This window comes from Narcine bancroftii, chromosome 13 (assembly GCF_036971445.1).
Source record: "Narcine bancroftii isolate sNarBan1 chromosome 13, sNarBan1.hap1, whole genome shotgun sequence".
NCBI classification, from domain to species: domain Eukaryota; kingdom Metazoa; phylum Chordata; class Chondrichthyes; order Torpediniformes; family Narcinidae; genus Narcine; species Narcine bancroftii.
This window is the reverse complement of record NC_091481.1, coordinates 68288408-68313096: the sequence shown is the minus strand read 5'-3', so window position 1 is coordinate 68313096 and position 24689 is coordinate 68288408. Positions and strand designations below refer to the sequence as shown.

At 52.7% G+C, this 24689-nt stretch overlaps 1 protein-coding gene across 2 annotated transcripts in view; it reads left to right on the top strand.

Annotated features, from left to right (window-relative positions):
- The window catches only part of f8a (coagulation factor VIII associated), a 44069-nt gene that overhangs the window by 11338 nt on the left and 8042 nt on the right, over positions 1–24689 (top strand). The gene's annotated exons all lie outside the window — the stretch shown is intronic.

Genomic DNA, 24689 nt, shown 5'->3' with positions numbered 1-24689 from the left:
TTTGTGAGTGGTGTTGGTGTGGGTGAGTGTGAGTCATGGTGTCAGTGTGAGTGGTGTTGGTGTGGGTGAGTGTGAGTCATGGTGTCAGTGTGAGTGGTGTTGGTGTGGGTGAGTGTGAGTCATGGTGTCAGTGTGAGTGGTGTTGGTGTGGGTGAGTGTGAGTCATGGTTGTGAGTGGTGTTGGTGTGGGTGAGTGTGAGTCATGGTGTCAGTGTGAGTGGTGTTGGTGTGGGTGAGTGTGCATGGTGTCAGTGTGAGTGGTGTTGGTGTGGGTGAGTGTGAGTCATGGTGTCAGTGTGAGTGGTGTTGGTGTGGGTGAGTGTGAGTCATGGTGTCAGTGTGAGTGGTGTTGGTGTGGGTGAGTGTGAGTCATGGTGTCAGTGTGAGTGGTGTTGGTGTGGGTGAGTGTGAGTCATGGTGTCAGTGTGAGTGGTGTTGGTGTGGGTGAGTGTGAGTCATGGTGTCAGTGTGAGTGGTGTTGGTGTGGGTGAGTGTGAGTCATGGTGTCAGTGTGAGTGGTGTTGGTGTGGGTGAGTGTGAGTCATGGTGTCAGTGTGAGTGGTGTTGGTGTGGGTGAGTGTGAGTCATGGTGTCAGTGTGAGTGGTGTTGGTGTGGGTGAGTGTGAGTCATGGTGTCAGTGTGAGTGGTGTTGGTGTGGGTGAGTGTGAGTCATGGTGTCAGTGTGAGTGGTGTTGGTGTGGGTGAGTGTGAGTCATGGTGTCAGTGTGAGTGGTGTTGGTGTGGGTGAGTGTGAGTCATGGTGTCAGTGTGAGTGGTGTTGGTGTGGGTGAGTGTGAGTCATGGTGTCAGTGTGAGTGGTGTTGGTGTGGGTGAGTGTGAGTCATGGTGTCAGTGTGAGTGGTGTTGGTGTGGGTGAGTGTGAGTCATGGTGTCAGTGTGAGTGGTGTTGGTGTGGGTGAGTGTGAGTCATGGTGTCAGTGTGAGTGGTGTTGGTGTGGGTGAGTGTGAGTCATGGTGTCAGTGTGAGTGGTGTTGGTGTGGGTGAGTGTGAGTCATGGTGTCAGTGTGAGTGGTGTTGGTGTGGGTGAGTGTGAGTCATGGTGTCAGTGTGAGTGGTGTTGGTGTGGGTGAGTGTGAGTTATGGTGTCAGTGTGAGTGGTGTTGGTGTGGGTGAGTGTGAGTCATGGTGTCAGTGTGAGTGGTGTTGGTGTGGGTGAGTGTGAGTCATGGTGTCAGTGTGAGTGGTGTTGGTGTGGGTGAGTGTGAGTCATGGTGTCAGTGTGAGTGGTGTTGGTGTGGGTGAGTGTGAGTTATGGTGTCAGTGTGAGTGGTGTTGGTGTGGGTGAGTGTGAGTTATGGTGTCAGTGTGAGTGGTGTTGGTGTGGGTGAGTGTGAGTTATGGTGTCAGTGTGAGTGGTGTTGGTGTGGGTGAGTGTGAGTCATGGTGTCAGTGTGAGTGGTGTTGGTGTGGGTGAGTGTGAGTCATGGTGTCAGTGTGAGTGGTGTTGGTGTGGGTGAGTGTGAGTCATGGTGTCAGTGTGAGTGGTGTTGGTGTGGGTGAGTGTGAGTCATGGTGTCAGTGTGAGTGGTGTTGGTGTGGGTGAGTGTGAGTCATGGTGTCAGTGTGAGTGGTGTTGGTGTGGGTGAGTGTGAGTCATGGTGTCAGTGTGAGTGGTGTTGGTGTGGGTGAGTGTGAGTCATGGTGTCAGTGTGAGTGGTGTTGGTGTGGGTGAGTGTGAGTCATGGTGTCAGTGTGAGTGGTGTTGGTGTGGGTGAGTGTGAGTCATGGTGTCAGTGTGAGTGGTGTTGGTGTGGGTGAGTGTGAGTTATGGTGTCAGTGTGAGTGGTGTTGGTGTGGGTGAGTGTGAGTCATGGTGTCAGTGTGAGTGGTGTTGGTGTGGGTGAGTGTGAGTCATGGTGTCAGTGTGAGTGGTGTTGGTGTGGGTGAGTGTGAGTCATGGTGTCAGTGTGAGTGGTGTTGGTGTGGGTGAGTGTGAGTCATGGTGTCAGTGTGAGTGGTGTTGGTGTGGGTGAGTGTGAGTCATGGTGTCAGTGTGAGTGGTGTTGGTGTGGGTGAGTGTGAGTCATGGTGTCAGTGTGAGTGGTGTTGGTGTGGGTGAGTGTGAGTTATGGTGTCAGTGTGAGTGGTGTTGGTGTGGGTGAGTGTGAGTCATGGTGTCAGTGTGAGTGGTGTTGGTGTGGGTGAGTGTGAGTCATGGTGTCAGTGTGAGTGGTGTTGGTGTGGGTGAGTGTGAGTTATGGTGTCAGTGTGAGTGGTGTTGGTGTGGGTGAGTGTGAGTCATGGTGTCAGTGTGAGTGGTGTTGGTGTGGGTGAGTGTGAGTCATGGTGTCAGTGTGAGTGGTGTTGGTGTGGGTGAGTGTGAGTCATGGTGTCAGTGTGAGTGGTGTTGGTGTGGGTGAGTTTGAGTTATGGAGTCAGTGTGAGTGGTGTTGGTGTGGGTGAGTGTGAGTTATGGTGTCAGTGTGAGTGGTGTTGGTGTGGGTGAGTGTGAGTTATGGTGTCATTGTGAGTGGTGTTGGTGTGGGTGAGTGTGAGTTATGGTGTCAGTGTGAGTGGTGTTGGTGTGGGTGAGTGTGAGTCATGGTGTCAGTGTGAGTGGTGTTGGTGTGGGTGAGTGGTGTTGGTGTGGGTGAGTGTGAGTTATGGTGTCAATGTGAGTGGTGTTGGTGTGGGTGAGTGTGAGTCATGGTGTCAGTGTGAGTGGTGTTGGTGTGGGTGAGTGTGAGTTATGGAGTCAGTGTGAGTGGTGTTGGTGTGGGTGAGTGAGTTATGGTGTCAGTGTGAGTGGTGTTGGTGTGGGTGAGTGTGAGTTATGGTGTCATTGTGAGTGGTGTTGGTGTGGGTGAGTGTGAGTCATGGTGTCAGTGTGAGTGGTGTTGGTGTGGGTGAGTGTGAGTCATGGTGTCAGTGTGAGTGGTGTTGGTGTGGGTGAGTGTGAGTTATGGTGTCAGTGTGGGTGGTGTTGGTGTGGGTGAGTGTGAGTTATGGTGTCAGTGTGGGTGGTGTTGGTGTGGGTGAGTGTGAGTTATGGTGTCAGTGTGAGTGGTGTTGGTGTGGGTGAGTGTGAGTCATGGTGTCAGTGTGAGTGGTGTTGTTGTGGGTGAGTGTGAGCCATGGTGTCAGTGTGAGTGGTGTTGGTGTGGGTGAGTGTGAGTCATGGTGTCAGTGTGAGTGGTGTTGGTGTGGGTGAGTGTGAGTTATGGTGTCAGTGTGGGTGGTGTTGGTGTGGGTGAGTGTGAGTTATGGTGTCAGTGTGGGTGGTGTTGGTGTGGGTGAGTGTGAGTTATGGTGTCAGTGTGAGTGGTGTTGTGGGTGAGTGTGAGTTATGGTGTCAGTGTGAGTGGTGTTGGTGTGGGTGAGTGTGAGCTATGGTGTCAGTGTGAGTGGTGTTGGTGTGGGTGAGTGTGAGTTATGGTGTCAGTGTGAGTGGTGTTGGTGTGGGTGAGTGTGAGTTATGGTGTCAGTGTGGGTGGTGTTGGTGTGGGTGAGTGTGAGTTATGGTGTCAGTGTGAGTGGAGTTGTGGGTGAGTGTGAGTTATGGTGTCAGTGTGAGTGGTGTTGGTGTGGGTGAGTGTGAGCTATGGTGTCAGTGTGAGTGATGTTGGTGTGGGTGAGTGTGAGTTATGGTGTCAGTGTGAGTGGTGTTGGTGTGGGTGAGTGTGAGTTATGGTGTCAGTGTGAGTGGTGTTGGTGTGGGTGAGTGTGAGTCATGGTGTCAGTGTGAGTGGTGTTGGTGTGGGTGAGTGTGAGTCATGGTGTCAGTGTGAGTGGTGTTGGTGTGGGTGAGTGTGAGTCATGGTGTCAGTGTGAGTGGTGTTGGTGTGGGTGAGTGTGAGTCATGGTGTCAGTGTGAGTGGTGTTGGTGTGGGTGAGTGTGAGTCATGGTGTCAGTGTGAGTGGTGTTGGTGTGGGTGAGTGTGAGTCATGGTGTCAGTGTGAGTGGTGTTGGTGTGGGTGAGTGTGAGTCATGGTGTCAGTGTGAGTGGTGTTGGTGTGGGTGAGTGTGAGTCATGGTGTCAGTGTGAGTGGTGTTGGTGTGGGTGAGTGTGAGTCATGGTGTCAGTGTGAGTGGTGTTGGTGTGGGTGAGTGTGAGTCATGGTGTCAGTGTGAGTGGTGTTGGTGTGGGTGAGTGTGAGTTATGGTGTCAGTGTGAGTGGTGTTGGTGTGGGTGAGTGTGAGTTATGGTGTCAGTGTGAGTGGTGTTGGTGTGGGTGAGTGTGAGTAATGGTGTCAGTGTGAGTGGTGTTGGTGTGGGTGAGTGTGAGTCATGGTGTCAGTGTGAGTGGTGTTGGTGTGGGTGAGTGTGAGTCATGGTGTCAGTGTGAGTGGTGTTGGTGTGGGTGAGTGTGAGTCATGGTGTCAGTGTGAGTGGTGTTGGTGTGGGTGAGTGTGAGTCATGGTGTCAGTGTGAGTGGTGTTGGTGTGGGTGAGTGTGAGTCATGGTGTCAGTGTGAGTGGTGTTGGTGTGGGTGAGTGTGAGTCATGGTGTCAGTGTGAGTGGTGTTGGTGTAGGTGAGTGTGAGTCATGGTGTCAGTGTGAGTGGTGTTGGTGTGGGTGAGTGTGAGTCATGGTGTCAGTGTGAGAGGTGTTGGTGTGGGTGAGTGTGAGTCATGGTGTCAGTGTGAGTGGTGTTGTGGGTGAGTGTGAGTTATAGTGTCAGTGTGGGTGGTGTTGGTGTGGGTGAGTGTGAGTTATGGTGTCAGTGTGAGTGGTGTTGTGGGTGAGTGTGAGTCATGGTGTCAGTGTGAGTGGTGTTGGTGTGGGTGAGTGTGAGCTATGGTGTCAGTGTGAGTGGTGTTGGTGTGGGTGAGTGTGAGTTATGGTGTCAGTGTGAGTGGTGTTGGTGTGGGTGAGTGTGAGTCATGGTGTCAGTGTGAGTGGTGTTGGTGTGGGTGAGTGTGAGTCATGGTGTCAGTGTGAGTGGTGTTGGTGTGGGTGAGTGTGAGTCATGGTGTCAGTGTGAGTGGTGTTGGTGTGGGTGAGTGTGAGTCATGGTGTCAGTGTGAGTGGTGTTGGTGTGGGTGAGTGTGAGTCATGGTGTCAGTGTGAGTGGTGTTGGTGTGGGTGAGTGTGAGTCATGGTGTCAGTGTGAGTGGTGTTGGTGTGGGTGAGTGTGAGTCATGGTGTCAGTGTGAGTGGTGTTGGTGTGGGTGAGTGTGAGTCATGGTGTCAGTGTGAGTGGTGTTGGTGTGGGTGAGTGTGAGTCATGGTGTCAGTGTGAGTGGTGTTGGTGTGGGTGAGTGTGAGTCATGGTGTCAGTGTGAGTGGTGTTGGTGTGGGTGAGTGTGAGTCATGGTGTCAGTGTGAGTGGTGTTGGTGTGGGTGAGTGTGAGTCATGGTGTCAGTGTGAGTGGTGTTGGTGTGGGTGAGTGTGAGTAGTTATGGTGTCAGTGTGAGTGGTGTGGGTGAGTGTGAGTCATGGTGTCAGTGTGAGTGGTGTTGGTGTGGGTGAGTGTGAGTCATGGTGTCAGTGTGAGTGGTGTTGGTGTGGGTGAGTGTGAGTTATGGTGTCATTGTGAGTGGTGTTGGTGTGGGTGAGTGTGAGTCATGGTGTCAGTGTGAGTGGTGTTGGTGTGGGTGAGTGTGAGCCATGGTGTCAGTGTGAGTGGTGTTGGTGTGGGTGAGTGTGAGTCATGGTGTCAGTGTGAGTGGTGTTGGTGTGGGTGAGTGTGAGTCATGGTGTCAGTGTGAGTGGTGTTGGTGTGGGTGAGTGTGAGTTATGGAGTCAGTGTGAGTGGTGTTGGTGTGGGTGAGTGTGAGTTATGGTGTCAGTGTGAGTGGTGTTGGTGTGGGTGAGTGTGAGTTATGGTGTCATTGTGAGTGGTGTTGGTGTGGGTGAGTGTGAGTCATGGTGTCAGTGTGAGTGGTGTTGGTGTGGGTGAGTGTGAGTTATGGTGTCAGTGTGAGTGGTGTTGGTGTGGGTGAGTGTGAGTTATGGTGTCAGTGTGAGTGGTGTTGGTGTGGGTGAGTGTGAGTTATGGTGTCAGTGTGAGTGGTGTTGGTGTGGGTGAGTGTGAGTCATGGTGTCAGTGTGAGTGGTGTTGGTGTGGGTGAGTGTGAGTCATGGTGTCAGTTTGAGTGGTGTTGGTGTGGGTGAGTGTGAGTTATGGTGTCAGTGTGAGTGGTGTTGGTGTGGGTGAGTGTGAGTCATGGTGTCAGTGTGAGTGGTGTTGGTGTGGGTGAGTGTGAGTCATGGTGTCAGTGTGAGTGGTGTTGGTGTGGGTGAGTGTGAGTCATGGTGTCAGTGTGAGTGGTGTTGGTGTGGGTGAGTGTGAGTCATGGTGTCAGTGTGAGTGGTGTTGGTGTGGGTGAGTGTGAGTCATGGTGTCAGTGTGAGTGGTGTTGGTGTGGGTGAGTGTGAGTCATGGTGTCAGTGTGAGTGGTGTTGGTGTGGGTGAGTGTGAGTCATGGTGTCAGTGTGAGTGGTGTTGGTGTGGGTGAGTGTGAGTCATGGTGTCAGTGTGAGTGGTGTTGGTGTGGGTGAGTGTGAGTTATGGTGTCAGTGTGGGTGGTGTTGGTGTGGGTGAGTGTGAGTTATGGTGTCAGTGTGGGTGGTGTTGGTGTGGGTGAGTGTGAGTTATGGTGTCAGAGTGGGTGGTGTTGGTGTGGGTGAGTGTGAGTTATGGTGTCAGTGTGAGTGGTGTTGTGGGTGAGTGTGAGTTATGGTGTCAGTGTGAGTGGTGTTGGTGTGGGTGAGTGTGAGTTATAGTGTCAGTGTGGGTGGTGTTGGTGTGGGTGAGTGTGAGTTATGGTGTCAGTGTGAGTGGTGTTGGTGTGGGTGAGAGTGAGTATGGTGTCAGTGTGAGTGGTGTTGGTGTGGGTGAGAGTGAGTATGGTGTCAGTGTGAGTGGTGTTGGTGTGGGTGAGTGTGAGTCATGGTGTCAGTGTGAGTGGTGTTGGTGTGGGTGAGTGTGAGTCATGGTGTCAGTGTGAGTGGTGTTGGTGTGGGTGAGTGTGAGTCATGGTGTCAGTGTGAGTGGTGTTGGTGTGGGTGAGTGTGAGTCATGGTGTCAGTGTGAGTGGTGTTGGTGTGGGTGAGTGTGAGTCATGGTGTCAGTGTGAGTGGTGTTGGTGTGGGTGAGTGTGAGTCATGGTGTCAGTGTGAGTGGTGTTGGTGTGGGTGAGTGTGAGTCATGGTGTCAGTGTGAGTGGTGTTGGTGTGGGTGAGTGTGAGTCATGGTGTCAGTGTGAGTGGTGTTGGTGTGGGTGAGTGTGAGTCATGGTGTCAGTGTGAGTGGTGTTGGTGTGGGTGAGTGTGAGTCATGGTGTCAGTGTGAGTGGTGTTGGTGTTGGTGAGTGTGAGTCATGGTGTCAGTGTGAGTGGTGTTGGTGTGGGTGAGTGTGAGTCATGGTGTCAGTGTGAGTGGTGTTGGTGTGGGTGAGTGTGAGTCATGGTGTCAGTGTGAGTGGTGTTGGTGTGGGTGAGTGTGAGTCATGGTGTCAGTGTGAGTCGTGTTGGTGTGGGTGAGTGTGAAGCATGGTGTCATTGTGAGTGGTGTTGGTGTGGGTGAGTGTGAGCCATGGTGTCAGTGTGAGTGGTGTTGGTGTGGGTGAGTGTGAGTCATGGTGTCAGTGTGAGTGGTGTTGGTGTGGGTGGGTGTGAGTTATGGAGTCAGTGTGAGTGGTGTTGGTGTGGGTGAGTGTGAGTTATGGTGTCAGTGTGAGTGGTGTTGGTGTGGGTGAGTGTGAGTTATGGTGTCATTGTGAGTGGTGTTGTTGTGGGTGAGTGTGAGTCATGGTGTCAGTGTGAGTGGTGTTGGTGTGGGTGAGTGTGAGTCATGGTGTCAGTGTGAGTGGTGTTGGTGTGGGTGAGTGTGAGTCATGGTGTCAGTGTGGGTGGTGTTGGTGTGGGTGAGTGTGAGTCATGGTGTCAGTGTGGGTGGTGTTGGTTGGGTGAGTGTGAGTTATGGTGTCAGTGTGGGTGGTGTTGGTGTGGGTGAGTGTGAGTTATGGTGTCAGTGTGAGTGGTGTTGTGGGTGAGTGTGAGTTATGGTGTCAGTGTGAGTGGTGTTGGTGTGGGTGAGTGTGAGTTATGGTGTCAGTGTGGGTGGTGTTGGTGTGGGTGAGTGTGAGTTATGGTGTCAGTGTGAGTGGTGTTGGTGTGGGTGAGAGTGAGTATGGTGTCAGTGTGAGTGGTGTTGGTGTGGGTGAGTGTGAGTCATGGTGTCAGTGTGAGTGGTGTTGGTGTGGGTGAGTGTGAGTCATGGTGTCAGTGTGAGTGGTGTTGGTGTGGGTGAGTGTGAGTCATGGTGTCAGTGTGAGTGGTGTTGGTGTGGGTGAGTGTGAGTCATGGTGTCAGTGTGAGTGGTGTTGGTGTGGGTGAGTGTGAGTCATGGTGTCAGTGTGAGTGGTGTTGGTGTGGGTGAGTGTGAGTCATGGTGTCAGTGTGAGTGGTGTTGGTGTGGGTGAGTGTGAGTTATGGTGTCAGTGTGAGTGGTGTTGGTGTGGGTGAGTGTGAGTCATGGTGTCAGTGTGAGTGGTGTTGGTGTGGGTGAGTGTGAGTCATGGTGTCAGTGTGAGTGGTGTTGGTGTGGGTGAGTGTGAGTCATGGTGTCAGTGTGAGTGGTGTTGGTGTGGGTGAGTGTGAGTTATGGTGTCATTGTGAGTGGTGTTGGTGTGGGTGAGTGTGAGTCATGGTGTCAGTGTGAGTGGTGTTGGTGTGGGTGAGTGTGAGCCATGGTGTCAGTGTGAGTGGTGTTGGTGTGGGTGAGTGTGAGTCATGGTGTCAGTGTGAGTGGTGTTGGTGTGGGTGAGTGTGAGTTATGGAGTCAGTGTGAGTGGTGTTGGTGTGGGTGAGTGTGAGTTATGGTGTCAGTGTGAGTGGTGTTGGTGTGGGTGAGTGTGAGTTATGGTGTCATTGTGAGTGGTGTTGGTGTGGGTGAGTGTGAGTTATGGTGTCATTGTGAGTGGTGTTGGTGTGGGTGAGTGTGAGTTATGGTGTCATTGTGAGTGGTGTTGGTGTGGGTGAGTGTGAGTTATGGTGTCAGTGTGGGTGGTGTTGGTGTGGGTGAGTGTGAGCTATGGTGTCAGTGTGGGTGGTGTTGGTGTGGGTGAGTGTGAGCTATGGTGTCAGTGTGGGTGGTGTTGGTGAGTGTGAGCTATGGTGTCAGTGTGAGTGGTGTTGGTGTGGGTGAGTATGAGCTATGGTGTCAGTGTGAGTGGTGTTGGTGTGGGTGAGTGTGAGCTATGGTGTCAGTGTGGGTGGTGTTGGTGTGGGTGAGTGTGAGTTATGGTGTCAGTGTGGGTGGTGTTGGTGTGGGTGAGTGTGAGTTATGGTGTCAGTGTGGGTGGTGTTGGTGTGGGTGAGTGTGAGCTATGGTGTCAGTGTGAGTGGTGTTGGTGTGGGTGAGTGTGAGCTATGGTGTCAGTGTGAGTGGTGTTGGTGTGGGTGAGTGTGAGTTATGGTGGCAGTGTGAGTGGTGTTGGTGTGGGTGAGCGTGAGTTATGGTGGCAGTGTGAGTGGTGTTGGTGTGGGTGAGCGTGAGTTATGGTGTCAGTGTGAGTGGTGTTGGTGTGGGTGAGCGTGAGTCATGGTGTCAGTGTGAGTGGTGTTGGTGTGGGTGAGCGTGAGTCATGGTGTCAGTGTGAGTGGTGTTGGTGTGGGTGAGTGTGAGTCATGGTGTCAGTGTGAGTGGTTTTGGTGTGGGTGAGTGTGAGTCATGGTGTCAGTGTGAGTGGTGTTGGTGTGGGTGAGTGTGAGTCATGGTGTCAGTGTGAGTGGTGTTGGTGTGGGTGAGTGTGAGTCATGGTGTCAGTGTGAGTGGTGTTGGTGTGGGTGAGTGTGAGTCATGGTGTCAGTGTGAGTGGTGTTGGTGTGGGTGAGTGTGAGTCATGGTGTCAGTGTGAGTGGTGTTGGTGTGGGTGAGTGTGAGTCATGGTGTCAGTGTGAGTGGTGTTGGTGTGGGTGAGTGTGAGTCATGGTGTCAGTGTGAGTGGTGTTGGTGTGGGTGAGTGTGAGTCATGGTGTCAGTGTGAGTGGTGTTGGAGTGGGTGAGTGTGAGTCATGGTGTTAGTGTGAGTGGTGTTGGTGTGGGTGAGTGTGAGTCATGGTGTCAGTGTGAGTGGTGTTGGTGTGGGTGAGTGTGAGTCATGGTGTCAGTGTGAGTGGTGTTGGTGTGGGTGAGTGTGAGTCATGGTGTCAGTGTGAGTGGTGTTGGTGTGGGTGAGTGTGAGTCATGGTGTCAGTGTGAGTGGTGTTGGTGTGGGTGAGTGTGAGTCATGGTGTCAGTGTGAGTGGTGTTGGTGTGGGTGAGTGTGAGTCATGGTGTCAGTGTGAGTGGTGTTGGTGTGGGTGAGTGTGAGTCATGGTGTCAGTGTGAGTGGTGTTGGAGTGGGTGAGTGAGTCATGGTGTCAGTGTGAGTGGTGTTGGTGTGGGTGAGTGTGAGTCATGGTGTCAGTGTGAGTGGTGTTGGTGTGGGTGAGTGTGAGTCATGGTGTCAGTGTGAGTGGTGTTGGTGTGGGTGAGTGTGAGTCATGTTGTCAGTGTGAGTGGAGTTGGTGTGGGTGAGTGTGAGTCATGGTGTCAGTGTGAGTGGTGTTGGTGTGGGTGAGTGTGAGTCATGGTGTCAGTGTGAGTGGTGTTGGTGTGGGTGAGTGTGAGTCATGGTGTCAGTGTGAGTGGTGTTGGTGTGGGTGAGTGTGAGTCATGGTGTCAGTGTGAGTGGTGTTGGTGTGGGTGAGTGTGAGTCATGGTGTCAGTGTGAGTGGTGTTGGTGTGGGTGAGTGTGAGTCATGGTGTCAGTGTGAGTGGTGTTGGTGTGGGTGAGTGTGAGTCATGGTGTCAGTGTGAGTGGTGTTGGTGTGGGTGAGTGTGAGTCATGGAGTCAGTGTGAGTGGTGTTGGTGTGGGTGAGTGTGAGTTATGGTGTCAGTGTGAGTGGTGTTGGTGTGGGTGAGTGTGAGTTATGGTGTCAGTGTGAGTGGTGTTGGTGTGGGTGAGTGTGAGTTATGGTGTCAGTGTGAGTGGTGTTGGTGTGGGTGAGTGTGAGTTATGGTGTCAGTGTGAGTGGTGTTGGTGTGGGTGAGTGTGAGTTATGGTGTCAGTGTGAGTGGTGTTGGTGTGGGTGAGTGTGAGTTATGGTGTCAGTGTGAGTGGTGTTGGTGTGGGTGAGTGTGAGTTATGGTGTCAGTGTGAGTGGTGTTGATGTGGGTGAGTGTGAGTCATGGTGTCAGTGTGAGTGGTGTTGGTGTGGGTGAGTGTGAGTTATGGTGTCAGTGTGGGTGGTGTTGGTGTGGGTGAGTGTAAGTTATGGTGTCAGTGTGGGTGGTGTTGGTGTGGGTGAGTGTGAGTTATGGTGTCAGTGTGAGTGGTGTTGTGGGTGTGTGTGAGTTATGGTGTCAGTGTGAGTGGTGTTGGTGTGGGTGAGTATGAGCTATGGTGTCAGTGTGAGTGGTGTTGGTGTGGGTGAGTGTGAGCTATGGTGTCAGTGTGAGTGGTGTTGGTGTGGGTGAGTGTGAGTTATGGTGTCAGTGTGGGTGGTGTTGGTGTGGGTGAGTGTGAGTGGTGTTGGTGTGGGTGAGTGTGAGTTATAGTGTCATTGTGATTGGTGTTGGTGTGTGTGAGTGTGAGCTATGGTGTCAGTGTGAGTGGTGTTGGTGTGGGTGAGTGTGAGTTATGGTGTCAGTGTGAGTGGTGTTGGTGTGGGTGGGTGTGAGTTATGGTGGCAGTGTGAGTGGTGTTGGTGTGGGTGAGTGTGAGTTATGGTGTCAGTGTGAGTGGTGTTGGTGTGGGTGAGTGTGAGTCATGGTGTCAGTGTGAGTGGTGTTGGTGTGGGTGAGCGTGAGTCATGGTGTCAGTGTGAGTGGTGTTGGTGTGGGTGAGTGTGAGTTATGGTGTCAGTGTGAGTGGTGTTGGTGTGGGTGAGTGTGAGTTATGGTGTCAGTGTGAGTGGTGTTGGTGTGGGTGAGTGTGAGTCATGGTGTCAGTGTGAGTGGTGTTGGTGTGGGTGAGTGTGAGTCATGGTGTCAGTGTGAGTGGTGTTGGTGTGGGTGAGTGTGAGTCATGGTGTCAGTGTGAGTGGTGTTGGTGTGGGTGAGTGTGAGTCATGGTGTCAGTGTGAGTGGTGTTGGTGTGGGTGAGTGTGAGTCATGGTGTCAGTGTGAGTGGTGTTGGTGTGGGTGAGTGTGATTTATGGTGTTAGTGTGAGTGGTGTTGGTGTGGGTGAGTGTGAGTTATGGTGTCAGTGTGAGTGGTGTTGGTGTGGGTGAGTGTGAGTCATGGTGTCAGTGTGAGTGGTGTTGGTGTGGGTGAGTGTGAGTCATGGTGTCAGTGTGAGTGGTGTTGGTGTGGGTGAGTGTGAATCATGGTGTCAGTGTGAGTGGTGTTGGTGTGGGTGAGTGTGAGTCATGGTGTCAGTGTGAGTGGTGTTGGTGTGGGAGAGTGTGAGTCATGGTGTCAGTGTGAGTGTTGTTGGTGTGGGTGAGTGTGAGTCATGGTGTCAGTGTGAGTGGTGTTGGTGTGGGTGAGTGTGAGTCATGGTGTCAGTGTGAGCGGTGTTGGTGTGGGTGAGTGTGAGTCATGGTGTCAGTGTGAGCGGTGTTGGTGTGGGTGAGTGTGAGTCATGGTGTCAGTGTGAGTGGTGTTGGTGTGGGTGAGTGTGAGTCATGGTGTCAGTGTGAGTGGTGTTGTTGTGGGTGAGTGTGAGTCATGGTGTCAGTGTGAGTGGTGTTGGTGTGGGTGAGTGTGAGTCATGGTGTCAGTGTGAGTGGTGTTGGTGTGGGTGAGTGTGAGTTATGGTGTCAGTGTGAGTGGTGTTGGTGTGGGTGAGTGTGAGTTATGGTGTCAGTGTGAGTGGTGTTGGTGTGGGTGAGTGTGAGTTATGGTGTCAGTGTGAGTGGTGTTGGTGTGGGTGAGTGTGAGCCATGGTGTCAGTGTGAGTGGTGTTGGTGTGGGTGAGTGTGAGTCATGGTGTCAGTGTGAGTGGTGTTGGTGTGGGTGAGTGTGAGTCATGGTGTCAGTGTGAGTGGTGTTGGTGTGGGTGAGTGTGAGTTATGGAGTCAGTGTGAGTGGTGTTGGTGTGGGTGAGTGTGAGTTATGGTGTCAGTGTGAGTGGTGTTGGTGTGGGTGAGTGTGAGTTATGGTGTCATTGTGAGTGGTGTTGGTGTGGGTGAGTGTGAGTCATGGTGTCAGTGTGAGTGGTGTTGGTGTGGGTGAGTGTGAGTCATGGTGTCAGTGTGAGTGGTGTTGGTGTGGGTGAGTGTGAGTTATGGTGTCAGTGTGGGTGGTGTTGGTGTGGGTGAGTGTGAGTTATGGTGTCAGTGTGGGTGGTGTTGGTGTGGGTGAGTGTGAGTTATGGTGTCAGTGTGATTGGTGTGGGTGAGTGTGAGTTATGGTGTCAGTGTGAGTGGTGTTGGTGTGGGTGAGTGTGAGTCATGGTGTCAGTGTGAGTGGTGTTGTTGTGGGTGAGTGTGAGCCATGGTGTCAGTGTGAGTGGTGTTGGTGTGGGTGAGTGTGAGTTATGGTGTCAGTGTGGGTGGTGTTGGTGTGGGTGAGTGTGAGTTATGGTGTCAGTGTGGGTGGTGTTGGTGTGGGTGAGTGTGAGTTATGGTGTCAGTGTGAGTGGTGTTGGTGTGGGTGAGTGTGAGTTATGGTGTCAGTGTGAGTGGTGTTGGTGTGGGTGAGTGTGAGTCATGGTGTCAGTGTGAGTGGTGTTGTTGTGGGTGAGTGTGAGCCATGGTGTCAGTGTGAGTGGTGTTGGTGTGGGTGAGTGTGAGTCATGGTGTCAGTGTGAGTGGTGTTGGTGTGGGTGAGTGTGAGTTATGGTGTCAGTGTGGGTGGTGTTGGTGTGGGTGAGTGTGAGTTATGGTGTCAGTGTGAGTGGTGTTGGTGTGGGTGAGTGTGAGTTATGGTGTCAGTGTGAGTGGTGTTGGTGTGGGTGAGTGTGAGTTATGGTGTCAGTGTGGGTGGTGTTGGTGTGGGTGAGTGTGAGTTATGGTGTCAGTGTGGGTGGTGTTGGTGTGGGTGAGTGTGAGTTATGGTGTCAGTGTGAGTGGTGTTGGTGTGGGTGAGTGTGAGTTATGGTGTCAGTGTGAGTGGTGTTGGTGTGGGTGAGTGTGAGTCATGGTGTCAGTGTGAGTGGTGTTGTTGTGGGTGAGTGTGAGCCATGGTGTCAGTGTGAGTGGTGTTGGTGTGGGTGAGTGTGAGTTATGGTGTCAGTGTGGGTGGTGTTGGTGTGGGTGAGTGTGAGTTATGGTGTCAGTGTGGGTGGTGTTGGTGTGGGTGAGTGTGAGTTATGGTGTCAGTGTGAGTGGTGTTGGTGTGGGTGAGTGTGAGTTATGGTGTCAGTGTGAGTGGTGTTGGTGTGGGTGAGTGTGAGTCATGGTGTCAGTGTGAGTGGTGTTGTTGTGGGTGAGTGTGAGCCATGGTGTCAGTGTGAGTGGTGTTGGTGTGGGTGAGTGTGGGTGGTGTTGGTGTGGGTGAGTGTGAGTCATGGTGTCAGTGTGAGTGGTGTTGGTGTGGGTGAGTGTGAGTTATGGTGTCAGTGTGAGTGGTGTTGGTGTGGGTGAGTGTGAGTTATGGTGTCAGTGTGGGTGGTGTTGGTGTGGGTGAGTGTGAGTCATGGTGTCAGTGTGAGTGGTGTTGGTGTGGGTGAGTGTGAGTTATGGTGTCAGTGTGAGTGGTGTTGGTGTGGGTGAGTGTGAGTTATGGTGTCAGTGTGAGTGGTGTTGTTGTGGGTGAGTGTGAGCCATGGTGTCAGTGTGAGTGGTGTTGGTGTGGGTGAGTGTGGGTGGTGTTGGTGTGGGTGAGTGTGAGTCATGGTGTCAGTGTGAGTGGTGTTGGTGTGGGTGAGTGTGAGTTATGGTGTCAGTGTGAGTGGTGTTGGTGTGGGTGAGTGTGAGTTATGGTGTCAGTGTGGGTGGTGTTGGTGTGGGTGAGTGTGAGTTATGGTGTCAGTGTGAGTGGTGTTGGTGTGGGTGAGTGTGAGTTATGGTGTCAGTGTGAGTGGTGTTGGTGTGGGTGAGTGTGAGTCATGGTGTCAGTGTGAGTGGTGTTGGTGTGGGTGAGTGTGAGTCATGGTGTCAGTGTGAGTGGTGTTGGTGTGGGTGAGTGTGAGTCATGGTGTCAGTGTGAGTGGTGTTGGTGTGGGTGAGTGTGAGTCATGGTGTCAGTGTGAGTGGTGTTGGTGTGGGTGAGTGTGAGTCATGGTGTCAGTGTGAGTGGTGTTGGTGTGGGTGAGTGTGAGTCATGGTGTCAGTGTGAGTGGTGTTGGTGTAGGTGAGTGTGAGTCATGGTGTCAGTGTGAGTGGTGTTGGTGTGGGTGAGTGTGAGTCATGGTGTCAGTGTGAGAGGTGTTGGTGTGGGTGAGTGTGAGTCATGGTGTCAGTGTGAGTGGTGTTGTGGGTGAGTGTGAGTTATAGTGTCAGTGTGGGTGGTGTTGGTGTGGGTGAGTGTGAGTTATGGTGTCAGTGTGAGTGGTGTTGTGGGTGAGTGTGAGTCATGGTGTCAGTGTGAGTGGTGTTGGTGTGGGTGAGTGTGAGCTATGGTGTCAGTGTGAGTGGTGTTGGTGTGGGTGAGTGTGAGTTATGGTGTCAGTGTGAGTGGTGTTGGTGTGGGTGAGTGTGAGTCATGGTGTCAGTGTGAGTGGTGTTGGTGTGGGTGAGTGTGAGTCATGGTGTCAGTGTGAGTGGTGTTGGTGTGGGTGAGTGTGAGTCATGGTGTCAGTGTGAGTGGTGTTGGTGTGGGTGAGTGTGAGTCATGGTGTCAGTGTGAGTGGTGTTGGTGTGGGTGAGTGTGAGTCATGGTGTCAGTGTGAGTGGTGTTGGTGTGGGTGAGTGTGAGTCATGGTGTCAGTGTGAGTGGTGTTGGTGTGGGTGAGTGTGAGTCATGGTGTCAGTGTGAGTGGTGTTGGTGTGGGTGAGTGTGAGTCATGGTGTCAGTGTGAGTGGTGTTGGTGTGGGTGAGTGTGAGTCATGGTGTCAGTGTGAGTGGTGTTGGTGTGGGTGAGTGTGAGTCATGGTGTCAGTGTGAGTGGTGTTGGTGTGGGTGAGTGTGAGTCATGGTGTCAGTGTGAGTGGTGTTGGTGTGGGTGAGTGTGAGTTATGGTGTCAGTGTGAGTGGTGTGGGTGAGTGTGAGTCATGGTGTCAGTGTGAGTGGTGTTGGTGTGGGTGAGTGTGAGTCATGGTGTCAGTGTGAGTGGTGTTGGTGTGGGTGAGTGTGAGTTATGGTGTCATTGTGAGTGGTGTTGGTGTGGGTGAGTGTGAGTCATGGTGTCAGTGTGAGTGGTGTTGGTGTGGGTGAGTGTGAGCCATGGTGTCAGTGTGAGTGGTGTTGGTGTGGGTGAGTGTGAGTCATGGTGTCAGTGTGAGTGGTGTTGGTGTGGGTGAGTGTGAGTCATGGTGTCAGTGTGAGTGGTGTTGGTGTGGGTGAGTGTGAGTTATGGAGTCAGTGTGAGTGGTGTTGGTGTGGGTGAGTGTGAGTTATGGTGTCAGTGTGAGTGGTGTTGGTGTGGGTGAGTGTGAGTTATGGTGTCATTGTGAGTGGTGTTGGTGTGGGTGAGTGTGAGTCATGGTGTCAGTGTGAGTGGTGTTGGTGTGGGTGAGTGTGAGTTATGGTGTCAGTGTGAGTGGTGTTGGTGTGGGTGAGTGTGAGTTATGGTGTCATTGTGAGTGGTGTTGGTGTGGGTGAGTGTGAGTCATGGTGTCAGTGTGAGTGGTGTTGGTGTGGGTGAGTGTGAGTTATGGTGTCAGTGTGAGTGGTGTTGGTGTGGGTGAGTGTGAGTTATGGTGTCAGTGTGAGTGGTGTTGGTGTGGGTGAGTGTGAGTTATGGTGTCAGTGTGAGTGGTGTTGGTGTGGGTGAGTGTGAGTCATGGTGTCAGTGTGAGTGGTGTTGGTGTGGGTGAGTGTGAGTCATGGTGTCAGTTTGAGTGGTGTTGGTGTGGGTGAGTGAGTTATGGTGTCAGTGTGAGTGGTGTTGGTGTGGGTGAGTGTGAGTCATGGTGTCAGTGTGAGTGGTGTTGGTGTGGGTGAGTGTGAGTCATGGTGTCAGTGTGAGTGGTGTTGGTGTGGGTGAGTGTGAGTCATGGTGTCAGTGTGAGTGGTGTTGGTGTGGGTGAGTGTGAGTCATGGTGTCAGTGTGAGTGGTGTTGGTGTGGGTGAGTGTGAGTCATGGTGTCAGTGTGAGTGGTGTTGGTGTGTGTGAGTGTGAGTCATGGTGTCAGTGTGAGTGGTGTTGGTGTGGGTGAGTGTGAGTCATGGTGTCAGTGTGAGTGGTGTTGGTGTGGGTGAGTGTGAGTCATGGTGTCAGTGTGAGTGGTGTTGGTGTGGGTGAGTGTGAGTTATGGTGTCAGTGTGGGTGGTGTTGGTGTGGGTGAGTGTGAGTTATGGTGTCAGTGTGGGTGGTGTTGGTGTGGGTGAGTGTGAGTTATGGTGTCAGAGTGGGTGGTGTTGGTGTGGGTGAGTGTGAGTTATGGTGTCAGTGTGAGTGGTGTTGTGGGTGAGTGTGAGTTATGGTGTCAGTGTGAGTGGTGTTGGTGTGGGTGAGTGTGAGTTATGGTGTCAGTGTGGGTGGTGTTGGTGTGGGTGAGTGTGAGTTATGGTGTCAGTGTGAGTGGTGTTGGTGTGGGTGAGAGTGAGTATGGTGTCAGTGTGAGTGGTGTTGGTGTGGGTGAGAGTGAGTATGGTGTCAGTGTGAGTGGTGTTGGTGTGGGTGAGTGTGAGTCATGGTGTCAGTGTGAGTGGTGTTGGTGTGGGTGAGTGTGAGTCATGGTGTCAGTGTGAGTGGTGTTGGTGTGGGTGAGTGTGAGTCATGGTGTCAGTGTGAGTGGTGTTGGTGTGGGTGAGTGTGAGTCATGGTGTCAGTGTGAGTGGTGTTGGTGTGGGTGAGTGTGAGTCATGGTGTCAGTGTGAGTGGTGTTGGTGTGGGTGAGTGTGAGTCATGGTGTCAGTGTGAGTGGTGTTGGTGTGGGTGAGTGTGAGTCATGGTGTCAGTGTGAGTGGTGTTGGTGTGGGTGAGTGTGAGTCATGGTGTCAGTGTGAGTGGTGTTGGTGTGGGTGAGTGTGAGTCATGGTGTCAGTGTGAGTGGTGTTGGTGTGGGTGAGTGTGAGTCATGGTGTCAGTGTGAGTGGTGTTGGTGTGGGTGAGTGTGAGTCATGGTGTCAGTGTGAGTGGTGTTGGTGTGGGTGAGTGTGAGTCATGGTGTCAGTGTGAGTGGTGTTGGTGTGGGTGAGTGTGAGTCATGGTGTCAGTGTGAGTGGTGTTGGTGTGGGTGAGTGTGAGTCATGGTGTCAGTGTGAGTGGTGTTGGTGTGGGTGAGTGTGAGTCATGGTGTCAGTGTGAGTGGTGTTGGTGTGGGTGAGTGTGAGTCATGGTGTCATTGTGAGTGGTGTTGGTGTGGGTGAGTGTGAGCCATGGTGTCAGTGTGAGTGGTGTTGGTGTGGGTGAGTGTGAGTCATGGTGTCAGTGTGAGTGGTGTTGGTGTGGGTGGGTGTGAGTTATGGAGTCAGTGTGAGTGGTGTTGGTGTGGGTGAGTGTGAGTTATGGTGTCAGTGTGAGTGGTGTTGGTGTGGGTGAGTGTGAGTTATGGTGTCATTGTGAGTGGTGTTGTTGTGGGTGAGTGTGAGTCATGGTGTCAGTGTGAGTGGTGTTGGTGTGGGTGAGTGTGAGTCATGGTGTCAGTGTGAGTTGTGTTGGTGTGGGTGAGTGTGAGTCATGGTGTCAGTGTGGGTGGTGTTGGTGTGGGTGAGTGTGAGTCATGGTGTCAGTGTGGGTGGTGTTGGTGTGGGTGAGTGTGAGTTATGGTGTCAGTGTGGGTGGTGTTGGTGTGGGTGAGTGTGAGTTATGGTGTCAGTGTGAGTGGTGTTGTGGGTGAGTGTGAGTTATGGTGTCAGTGTGAGTGGTGTTGGTGTGGGTGAGTGTGAGTTATGGTGTCAGTGTGGGTGGTGTTGGTGTGGGTGAGTGTGAGTTATGGTGTCAGTGTGAGTGGTGTTGGTGTGGGTGAGAGTGAGTATGGTGTCAGTGTGAGTGGTGTTGGTGTGGGTGAGTGTGAGTCATGGTGTCAGTGTGAGTGGTGTTGGTGTGGGTGAGTGTGAGTCATGGTGTCAGTGTGAGTGGTGTTGGTGTGGGTGAGTGTGAGTCATGGTGTCAGTGTGAGTGGTGTTGGTGTGGGTGAGTGTGAGTCATGGTGTCAGTGTGAGTGGTGTTGGTGTGGGTGAGTGTGAGTCATGGTGTCAGTGTGAGTGGTGTTGGTGTGGGTGAGTGTGAGTCATGGTGTCAGTGTGAGTGGTGTTGGTGTGGGTGAGTGTGAGTTATGGTGTCAGTGTGAGTGGTGTTGGTGTGGGTGAGTGTGAGTCATGGTGTCAGTGTGAGTGGTGTTGGTGTGGGTGAGTGTGAGTCATGGTGTCAGTGTGAGTGGTGTTGGTGTGGGTGAGTGTGAGTCATGGTGTCAGTGTGAGTGGTGTTGGTGTGGGTGAGTGTGAGTTATGGTGTCATTGTGAGTGGTGTTGGTGTGGGTGAGTGTGAGTCATGGTGTCAGTGTGAGTGGTGTTGGTGTGGGTGAGTGTGAGCCATGGTGTCAGTGTGAGTGGTGTTGGTGTGGGTGAGTGTGAGTCATGGTGTCAGTGTGAGTGGTGTTGGTGTGGGTGAGTGTGAGTTATGGAGTCAGTGTGAGTGGTGTTGGTGTGGGTGAGTGTGAGTTATGGTGTCAGTGTGAGTGGTGTTGGTGTGGGTGAGTGTGAGTTATGGTGTCATTGTGAGTGGTGTTGGTGTGGGTGAGTGTGAGTTATGGTGTCAGTGTGGGTGGTGTTGGTGTGGGTGAGTGTGAGCTATGGTGTCAGTGTGGGTGGTGTTGGTGTGGGTGAGTGTGAGCTATGGTGTCAGTGTGGGTGGTGTTGGTGAGTGTGAGCTATGGTGTCAGTGTGAGTGGTGTTGGTGTGGGTGAGTGTGAGCTATGGTGTCAGTGTGAGTGGTGTTGGTGTGGGTGAGTATGAGCTATGGTGTCAGTGTGAGTGGTGTTGGTGTGGGTGAGTGTGAGCTATGGTGTCAGTGTGGGTGGTGTTGGTGTGGGTGAGTGTGAGTTATGGTGTCAGTGTGGGTGGTGTTGGTGTGGGTGAGTGTGAGTTATGGTGTCAGTGTGGGTGGTGTTGGTGTGGGTGAGTGTGAGCTATGGTGTCAGTGTGAGTGGTGTTGGTGTGGGTGAGTTTGAGCTATGGTGTCAGTGTGAGTGGTGTTGGTGTGGGTGAGTGTGAGTTATGGTGGCAGTGTGAGTGGTGTTGGTGTGGGTGAGCGTGAGTTATGGTGGCAGTGTGAGTGGTGTTGGTGTGGGTGAGCGTGAGTCATGGTGTCAGTGTGAGTGGTGTTGGTGTGGGTGAGCGTGAGTCATGGTGTCAGTGAGAGTGGTGTTGGTGTGGGTGAGCGTGAGTCATGGTGTCAGTGTGAGTGGTGTTGGTGTGGGTGAGTGTGAGTCATGGTGTCAGTGTGAGTGGTTTTGGTGTGGGTGAGTGTGAGTCATGGTGTCAGTGTGAGTGGTGTTGGTGTGGGTGAGTGTGAGTCATGGTGTCAGTGTGAGTGGTGTTGGTGTGGGTGAGTGTGAGTCATGGTGTCAGTGTGAGTGGTGTTGGTGTGGGTGAGTGTGAGTCATGGTGTCAGTGTGAGTGGTGTTGGTGTGGGTGAGTGTGAGTCATGGTGTCAGTGTGAGTGGTGTTGGTGTGGGTGAGTGTGAGTCATGGTGTCAGTGTGAGTGGTGTTGGTGTGGGTGAGTGTGAGTCATGGTGTCAGTGTGAGTGGTGTTGGTGTGGGTGAGTGTGAGTCATGGTGTCAGTGTGAGTGGTGTTGGTGTGGGTGAGTGTGAGTCATGGTGTCAGTGTGAGTGGTGTTGGTGTGGGTGAGTGTGAGTCATGGTGTCAGTGTGAGTGGTGTTGGTGTGGGTGAGTGTGAGTCATGGTGTCAGTGTGAGTGGTGTTGGTGTGGGTGAGTGTGAGTCATGGTGTCAGTGTGAGTGGTGTTGGTGTGGGTGAGTGTGAGTCATGGTGTCAGTGTGAGTGGTGTTGGTGTGGGTGAGTGTGAGTCATGGTGTCAGTGTGAGTGGTGTTGGTGTGGGTGAGTGTGAGTCATGGTGTCAGTGTGAGTGGTGTTGGTGTGGGTGAGTGTGAGTCATGGTGTCAGTGTGAGTGGTGTTGGTGTGGGTGAGTGTGAGTCATGGTGTCAGTGTGAGTGGTGTTGGAGTGGGTGAGTGTGAGTCATGGTGTCAGTGTGAGTGGTGTTGGTGTGGGTGAGTGTGAGTCATGGTGTCAGTGTGAGTGGTGTTGGTGTGGGTGAGTGTGAGTCATGGTGTCAGTGTGAGTGGTGTAGGTGTGGGTGAGTGTGAGTCATGTTGTCAGTGTGAGTGGAGTTGGTGTGGGTGAGTGTGAGTCATGGTGTCAGTGTGAGTGGTGTTGGTGTGGGTGAGTGTGAGTCATGGTGTCAGTGTGAGTGGTGTTGGTGTGGGTGAGTGTGAGTCATGGTGTCAGTGTGAGTGGTGTTGGTGTGGGTGAGTGTGAGTCATGGTGTCAGTGTGAGTGGTGTTGGTGTGGGTGAGTGTGAGTCATGGTGTCAGTGTGAGTGGTGTTGGTGTGGGTGAGTGTGAGTCATGGTGTCAGTGTGAGTGGTGTTGGTGTGGGTGAGTGTGAGTCATGGTGTCAGTGTGAGTGGTGTTGTTGTGGGTGAGTGTGAGTCATGGAGTCAGTGTGAGTGGTGTTGGTGTGGGTGAGTGTGAGTTATGGTGTCAGTGTGAGTGGTGTTGGTGTGGGTGAGTGTGAGTTATGGTGTCAGTGTGAGTGGTGTTGGTTTGGGTGAGTGTGAGTTATGGTGTCAGTGTGAGTGGTGTTGGTGTGGGTGAGTGTGAGTTATGGTGTCAGTGTGAGTGGTGTTGGTGTGGGTGAGTGTGAGTTATGGTGTCAGTGTGAGTGGTGTTGGTGTGGGTGAGTGTGAGTTATGGAGTCAGTGTGAGTGGTGTTGGTGTGGGTGAGTGTGAGGTATGGTGTCAGTGTGAGTGGTGTTGGTGTGGGTGAGTGTGAGTTATGGTGTCATTGTGAGTGGTGTTGGTGTGGGTGAGTGTGAGTCATGGTGTCAGTGTGAGTGGTGTTGGTGTGGGTGATTGTGAGTTATGGTGTCAGTGTGGGTGGTGTTGGTGTGGGTGAGTGTGAGTTATGGTGTCAGTGTGGGTGGTGTTGGTGTGGGTGAGTGTGAGTTATGGTGTCAGTGTGAGTGGTGTTGTGGGTGAGTGTGAGTTATGGTGTCAGTGTGAGTGGTGTTGGTGTGGGTGAGTGTCAGCTATGGTGTCAGTGTGAGTGGTGTTGGTGTGGGTGAGTGTGAGTTATGGTGTCAGTGTGGGTGGTGTTGGTGTGGGTGAGTGTCAGTTATGGTGTCAGTGTGAGTGGAGTTGTGGGTGAGTGTCAGTTATGGTGTCAGTGTGAGTGGTGTTGGTGTGGGTGAGTGTGAGCTATGGTGTCAGTGTGAGTGGTGTTGGTGTGGGTGAGTGTGAGTTATGGTGTCAGTGTGAGTGGTGTTGGTGTGGGTGTGTGTGAGCTATGGTGTCAGTGTGAGTGGTGTTGGTGTGGGTGAGTGTGAGTTATGGTGTCAGTGTGAGTGTTGTTGGTGTGGGTGATTGTGAGTTATGGTGTCAGTGTGAGTGGTGTTGGTGTGGGTGAGTGTGAGTTATGGTGTCAGTGTGAGTGTTGTTGTGGGTGAGTGTGAGTTATGGTGTCAGTGTGAGTGGTGTTGGTGTGGGTGAGTGAGTTATGGTGTCAGTGTGGGTGGTGTTGGTTTGGGTGAGTGTGAGTTATGGTGTCAGTGTGGGTGGTGTTGGTGTGGTTGAGTGTGAGTTATGGTGTCAGTGTGGGTGGTGTTGGTGTGGGTGAGTGTGAGTTATGGTGTCAGTGTGGGTGGTGTTGGTGTGGGTGAGTGAGTTATGGTGTCAGTGTGAGTGGTTTTGGTGTGGGTGAGAGTGAGTATGGTATCAGTGTGAGTGGTGTTGGTGTGGGTGAGTGTGAGTCATGGTGTCAGTGTGAGTGGTGTTGGTGTGGGTGAGTGTGAGTCATGGTGTCAGTGTGAGTGGTGTTGGTGTGGGTGAGTGTGAGTCATGGTGTCAGTGTGAGTGGTGTTGGTGTGGGTGAGTGTGAGTCATGGTGTCAGTGTGAGTGGTGTTGGTGTGGGTGAGTGTGAGTCATGGTGTCAGTGTGAGTGGTGTTGGTGTGGGTGAGTGTGAGTCATGGTGTCAGTGTGAGTGGTGTTGGTGTGGGTGAGTGTGAGTCATGGTGTCAGTGTGAGTGGTGTTGGTGTGGGTGAGTGTGAGTCATGGTGTCAGTGTGAGTGGTGTTGGTGTGGGTGAGTGTGAGTCATGGTGTCAGTGTGAGTGGTGTTGGTGTGGGTGAGTGTGAGTCATGGTGTCAGTGTGAGTGGTGTGGGTGAGTTTGAGTCATGGTGTCAGTGTGAGTGGTGTTGGTGTGGGTGAGTGTGAGTTATGGTGTCAGTGTGAGTGGTGTTGGTGTGGGTGAGTGTGAGTTATGGTGTCAGTGTGAGTGGTGTTGGTGTGGGTGAGTGTGAGTCATGGTGTCAGTGTGAGTGGTGTTGGTGTGGGTGAGTGTGAGTCATGGTGTCAGTGTGAGTGGTGTTGGTGTGGGTGAGTGTGAGTCATGGTGTCAGTGTGAGTGGTGTTGGTGAGTGTGAGTCATGGTGTCAGTGTGAGTGGTGTTGGTGTGGGTGAGTGTGAGTCATGGTGTCAGTGTGAGTGGTGTTGGTGTGGGTGAGTGTGAGTCATGGTGTCAGAGTGAGTGGTGTTGCTGTGGGTGAGTTTGAGTCATGGTGTCAGTGTGAGTGGTGTTGGTGTGGGTGAGTGTGAGTCATGGTGTCAGTGTGAGTGGTGTTGGTGTGGGTGAGTGTGAGTCATGGTGTCAGTGTGAGTGGTGTTGGTGTGGGTGAGTGTGAGTTATGGTGTCAGTGTGAGTGGTGTTGGTGTGGGTGAGTGTGAGTTATGGTGTCAGTGTGAGTGGTGTTGGTGTGGGTGAGTGTGAGTTATGGTGTCAGTGTGAGTGGTGTTGGTGTGGGTGAGTGTGAGTTATGGTGTCAGTGTGGGTGGTGTTGGTGTGGGTGAGTGTGAGTTATGGTGTCAGTGTGAGTGGAGTTGTGGGTGAGTGTGAGTTATGGTGTCAGTGTGAGTGGAGTTGTGGGTGAGTGTGAGTTATGGTGTCAGTGTGAGTGGTGTTGGTGTGGGTGAGTGTGAGCTATGGTGTCAGTGTGAGTGGTGTTGGTGTGGGTGAGTGTGAGTTATGGTGTCAGTGTGAGTGGTGTTGGTGTGGGTGAGTGTGAGTTATGGTGTCAGTGTGAGTGGTGTTGGTGTGGGTGAGTGTGAGTTATGGTGTCAGTGTGAGTGGTGTTGGTGTGGGTGAGTGTGAGTTATGGTGTCAGTGTGAGTGGTGTTGGTGTGGGTGAGTGTGAGTTATGGTGTCAGTGTGGGTGGTGTTGTGGGTGAGTGTGAGCTATGGTGTCAGTGTGAGTGGTGTTGGTGTGGGTGAGTGTGAGCTATGGTGTCAGTGTGAGTGGTGTTGGTGTGGGTGTGTGTGAGCTATGGTGTCAGTGTGAGTGGTGTTGGTGTGGGTGAGTGTGAGTTATGGTGTCAGTGTGAGTGTTGTTGGTGTGGGTGATTGTGAGTTATTGTGTCAGTGTGAGTGGTGTTGGTGTGGGTGAGTGTGAGTTATGGTGTCAGTGTGAGTGGTGTTGTGGGTGAGTGTGA